Below are 6,137 nucleotides of genomic sequence, written 5' to 3'. Positions count from 1 at the left end.
GCCCCGTCCGGTTATTATCCGGTCTCTGTGCTCCGACCCAGCCGGATATCTCGACCCGACATTTCAGCAACGGATCTGATTTTCATTATCATTCTGACCCTATTCCTACGGCCCTTCAGTCAGACACGCTGGTTATCTCCCTCTGTGTCTCCTTGCCTTCCTTCTCTCTGTCAGCGGGCTGTTATTTAGGCTATAAACACAGGTGCTGGAAATCCCGAGCACAGAATGCCGGAGCAAATCACCAGGTGAGACAGCATCTCTGGGGAGGAGTAAACAGTCGGTGTTTCCTGTGGAGATGCCGCCTGGCCCGCTGAATTTCTCCTCCATTTGTGTATGCTATTTCGGTCAGTCTCCGACATAACGAACAGCGACCGCAGTCTGAGGTGCAGCGGAGAATACACCCACACTCCAGGATTTATTTTGTCCAAACCCGAGTCTCGTTCACCTCCCAATCCGTCCATATGATCGAATGAAGATCAGAATTCCGTCAGTTTTCAATAGTCCGCAAATCACTGGGTCTGAATGTGAAAGTGAGCTGCTGTCAGCAGTCCTCTCTCTCCTCTGTAGAGTCCTGCCGTCGGATGTCTTGCGATTCTCGTTCCAGACGGTTTACCAACTGGTTAGAGCTCGCTCAATGATACTCCTGTGAAATAAAAACAGATTGAAGAGGGGTTGGGGAGGTCTCACTGAAGCCAGGAAGTGGACACACCGGTGCGCTTTCTTGCTGTTCTTTGTGGCGTTCAGAGCGCAGGTTTGGTGGTCCTCTCTCTCTCTCTTGAGGAGCCGTTTATTTGCAGTAATGAGCGGTCCCTTGGCCTAATGAATCATCTCTTTAGTCTTGTCCACGTTGAGACTCAACGCATCATTGTGCTGACTGCAAACCTGACGATTGGGTTTGAGTTTTTCAATGTTCAAAATTCAATGCTCACCAGCGTGGAGATGCCGGGGATCGAACCCGGGACCTCATACATGCAAAGCATGCGCTCTTCCACTGAGCTACATCCCCACTTAAAATGCAGAAGTGTTCAGGTCCAAACATTCCTGCATATCACAATTGAGCAGTGCGACACAGATAGTGTCTGATGGCCACAGTCATTCGGCGCCGAGTCTGCTGCACCATCCAGTGCGATCATACTTAATCCTTGTTCAGTTCTCTTCTTAAACACCATGATAATTTTTGTGGAATGAAACCAATTAGACTCCAGCAGAATGATCACGAAAAAGGAAACGCGTACCACATTCTGAAGGATAATTTCAATCTCGCTGTTCTGTCTATTGAATGGTTTCCTTGTGAAAAAAGATGGACGCTTGACCTCACAATCTACCTGTTATGACACTTCACCTTATTGTTTACCCGCACTGTGCTTTCTCTGTCGCTGTTGCACTTTATTCTGCATTTTATTATTTATTTTCCTTGTTCTCTCTCAAGGAACTGTGTAATGATATGATGTCTATGAATAGTATGAAAGAGAAGCTTTTGTCGCATATTGTATCTAGGTACGGCAGCAGAAAGGGAGCACGGACACTAAACACGGGGACACAAAGAGACAATTCCAAACTCAACGATAGATAGTTTCTTCCCTTGGCGCAGCAATGCTCCACTCTCACTCCAGCGGTTGAACTTGATGGGGATACTGACGAGGATGCAGGCGAAGGTTTCAGGCAGGAAGGGAACGGAACAGTCCAGCAAACAATCCCTGGTTTGCAGAGGTATTTATGTGCCAGACCGAATTGAGAATCGCCCCTGCTATTTCTGCACTAACCTTCAACAAGGACAAAGGGATACCTTACGAGGCCATGAAGTATTTACACCCCAATTTGCCCCCTCTTTTGCAATCAGAGTATTGCCCATAACCTCACTAATGTTTTACCTTAGTTATATAGATCGTGCGTCCGTTTCCTGAGAAAATTAAAGTAAAACAATATTCTTTTACGTTCTCCCTAATCTCCTTTGGTTCCATTTACAGATGTCCACGCTGACCATCGTGAAGGCCAATGTTGTTCCCTTGCTATCCTTTTGCTCTTAATATATCTGTAGAATCCCTTGGGATTCTCCTTCCAGTTGTCTGCCAAAGCAAACTTATACTTTCCTTTCCTCTCCTAATTTGCCCTTTAAGTGTTGTTTGCATTCTTTGCATGATTAAAGCATCATGCGTCCCTCGTCCCTGGTCTATCAAGGTGAACACTCGTGTCCCAGTCTATCGAAGAGGGCGAAATCCTCAAAACTGTCAAAATATGTAAGCACATCATTCTCATTCCACCGCTGGCTATTGATGTCACTTTCTGCAGAAAGAAGGAGCAGGTCGTTGTTCTCCATGGCCAGAGACACCGCATCTGTATCTGTATCAAACAACCGAGTTAATCATGGGGCGATACATTCCCCAGTCTTTTGAACAATTTTGTCCCGCGTATCCACCTGTTCCTCGCCTCGACGCCCCAGTCACTTTGTGTCGTCCCGTCGCCTCCCATAACTGAACAGGCTGACGCGCTTGGGAAGCGGATTCATCTGTGCCGGATGGACTTCATTGCAGAGATATGAAAGAGGTAGCTGAACAGATGGTGCATCTTTTCAAGAATCACTAGATTCAGAAATGTTTCTGGAAAGTGGAAAATTGAAACTCTCTCTCCACCTTTCGAAGAATGGAAGGGGGCAACAACCATATGGCCTGATTTCAGTGTTTAACATGATGTTGGAGTCCATTAATAAGCATTATTTTACAAATAAATTATTTTCTTGTTAACTGATTTTTCGATAAGGAGACAATTCAGACATTAGGTACAAATGGAGTTAGGTGCCCTTGTGCAGGATTCCCCAAATGCTGACTTGCAGCTTGAGTTGGGAGTCAAGAGGTAAATACAATGTTCGCATTCAGTTTGAGAGGACACAGGTACAGTGTAATCTCATTTTAGAAAGGCAGAGACGAGTCACGATCAAGTGATGCGTGGATTTATTCAAGAGGTAACAAGTAGGCATGGTGCAGGGTTTATCAGTAAATTTGAGTACGTTTCACAAAACAGGCAGGTCAAAAACATTTGTACACATTACTCTCTGTACAGTGTGAGAGTGTGGGTTTCATTTCGTACCTGTCAATCTCTGGTGTAGGTGAGACTGGGGGTTCATTCTGTACCTGTCAGTCTCTGGTACAGTGTGAGAGTGTGGGGTTCAGTCTGTACCTGTCATTCTCTGGTACATTGTGAGAGTGTGGGATTCATTCTGTACCAGTCAGTCTCTGGTACATTGTGAGAATGTGGAGTTCATTTTGTACCCGTCAGTCTCTGGTACAGTGTGAGACTGTGGGCTTCATTCTGTACCTCTCGCTGTCTGGTACAGTGTTAGAGTGTGGGGTTCATTGTGTACCTGTCAGTCTCTGGTACAGTGTGAGTGTGTGGGGTTCATTCTGTACCTGTCAGTCTCTGGCACAAATTGAGAGCGTGGGGGTTCAATCTGTAACTGTCAATTTCTGGTATAGTGCAGAGGTTTAGTGCACAGTTTACCTCGAAGTAATGTTAATTCAGTTTCATTACTACAGTTGATAAATTTGTTTAAATCTTCTTTGAACAATTGGACACAATGATCCGCATGAATACAGTATCTCAGAATCAATGCTATCAGTCAATAACAGCATCAGACACAGGAGCAGTGTTATGCGACTGGGCCCATGGAGTCTGCTCCTCCATTCGATCGTGGCTGATTTATTATCCCTCCCAACCCTATTCTCCTGCCGTCTTCCCATAATGTGTGACACTCTTAATATTTAAGAACTTACCTACGTCCGCTTTAAATAGACCGAGTAACTTTACCACCAGAGCCGTCCGTTTTTAAGATACAAATCACTTGGCTTCCTCAGCAATGAATGCCACAGATTCCTGTCTTCTATTTCCGTAGATAATGCATTCCGTTCGGTGCAGTCCTCTGCCACAATCCTGTCCCAGAGAATAAAGCTGTGGGTCTGCGCCAATCTTTTCACCTCCTGCCCAACAGTGTGAAACAGCATCCGCATCTCACCAAATGCATTCATCTCCCTAAGGTTCAAAGTTGAAAGATTAAACGAAATTTATTACCGAAGTATATACTCGTAACCACATGAGCATCCACTGTAAATACAATGAAACACAATAGAATCAATGAAAGACCGCACTCAAGAAAGACAGCAAACGAGCAACGTGCAAAAGACTATAAACTACGCAAATACAATAAAGAACAAACGAAATATTAATAATAAATAAATAATCAATAAATGCCGAGAACAAGAACAGACTTGAAAGTGAGTCTATGGGTTGTGGGTACAGTTCAGTGTTGGGTAAATGAAGCTATCCATTCTTCTTCAGGAGTCTGATGGTTGCGGGGTGATGGACATGTTGATGTGTTACCTCCTTCCTGATGGAGCTGTGTGAAGAGAGTATGACCTGCATGGCCGCGGCCCTCTATTCCGTGTAGATGCGCTCAGCGGTGGGGAGGGGCATAACTGTGCTGGACTGGGCTCTATCCATTACGCTTTCTGGGCTTTTCCGTACAAGGACACTGGTGGTTCCATGCCAGGTCCTCTTGCCACCAGTCAATATACTCTCCACCACACATCTATTGAAGTCTGTCAAACTTTTAGATGACATGTGGAGCGCTGCCGTGCCTTCTTTGTAACAGGAGGCATGTGCCGGGCCCAGGAGAGAGAAATGAAATGATAACACTGAGGAAGTTATATTTCCTCCTTCATCCTTCCCTCGCTGCTGCTCTCTCGTCCCTCTCCATCCGCACTGCGCTCTCACTTGGCTTTTGGCATAGATTCCCTTCTCACTTCTTTCATTTAATTTCGTGAGCTGAGTTTGTCAACTCACTCCTATAATGCTACTTCCGTGATAGCTCAACTACCTAAAATGTTTCCACTGCTTCTTACGGTGTTGTCTTCCACAGCACCGTCTCTTCAAAGGCATAACACGCTGCCAGGAGGTTATGACCATCGCATATTTATTGATGTCCGCATGCAACGAATATTTAGACAGGTCCTCTGAGGTATTTCCAGACCTGTTTTTTTTATATCCCTCTGTGTTGTCACATTTACACTTTCAGTTTTCCAGCGTAAATGCGCGCGTGTGTGTGTGTGTGTGTGTGTGCGTGTGCGTGTGTGTGTGTGTGTGTGTGTGTTTGCGCGCGCGCGCCTCTGGTGTGTGTGTGTGTGTGTGTGTGTGTGTGTGTGTGTGTGTGTGTATGTTTGTCTGTGTGTGTGTTGTTTGTGTGGGTGTGAGATTCACCAGCAGTTATAATTTCAATTTAATATTTGGGAACTCATTCCCAGACCAGAGAAACAACTCATATCAAGAGTCTGCCTCTGGGAGGGAAAGGGTCATTTTCGTAAATCAAAAAAGGTACTTTAATTACATTTTCTGTGGCTGGTTTTGGTATGTGTTAATAGCTTTTATTGAATTAATCAATCCGAATTTTATTTCTACAACATAAGAACATTTCTCAGAATATCTACTTAAAAAGCTGAGAAGATGGCTGCACGACGCAGCACGCAGTGGCCACTCCGGAATGAATATCTGTAATCTGTCAAGTAGGGTGCCGTGCACAATCCTGATTTGATGGAGGCGGACGTGAGAAACACAGAGGAACATCTGGTGAAACTTCTGAAATGCCAATTTCGCTGTCGCTCTACTGTGCGATCCAGAACCTCCAGAGGGGAGGGCCCCGAATACTCAGCGTTGCCTGTTGCTTGGCGGCTGGGGCCAGGGTCGAAGCTCTCGGCAGAGATGGTGCCCGATGCTCGGTGTCGGAGGGCTGATCGGAGTCTCGAGGTTTTTGGACAGAATCGGCTGTGATCGAATGCTTCCAAGGTGCTGCATCGGCAAGTTTGTGGCGCTGGAGCTTCATGGCAGGTAGAGTTTTTCATCCTTCTACCGTCTGCGTGAGATGATGGGGCTATCAGGACTTTGAGACATTTTTTTTTACAGTGCCCATGGCCTGCTCTGTATCAAATTACGGTATTGCTTTGCACTGTTGTAAATATACATGTATGTTATAATTATGCCTCTTTTTGTCAGTTTTGGTCTTGGTCTGTCTTGTATTTCTGTGATATCATACTGGAGGAACATTGTATCATTTCTTAATGCAGGCATTACTAAATGACAATAAACGAGGACGG

General features: G+C 45.3%; 1 non-coding gene across 1 annotated transcript; it reads right to left on the bottom strand.

The window, feature by feature from the left end:
• Window positions 1-934: 934 nt before the first annotated feature.
• Window positions 935-1,006, bottom strand: trnaa-ugc (transfer RNA alanine (anticodon UGC)). The gene has a single exon. It is a non-coding gene; the product is annotated as a tRNA-Ala (tRNA).
• Between the last annotated feature and the right edge of the window lie 5,131 nt (window positions 1,007-6,137).

This window comes from Mobula birostris, chromosome 28 (assembly GCF_030028105.1).
Source record: "Mobula birostris isolate sMobBir1 chromosome 28, sMobBir1.hap1, whole genome shotgun sequence".
Taxonomy (NCBI): Eukaryota; Metazoa; Chordata; class Chondrichthyes; order Myliobatiformes; family Myliobatidae; genus Mobula; species Mobula birostris.
This window is presented reverse-complemented; position numbering and strand designations above follow the sequence as displayed.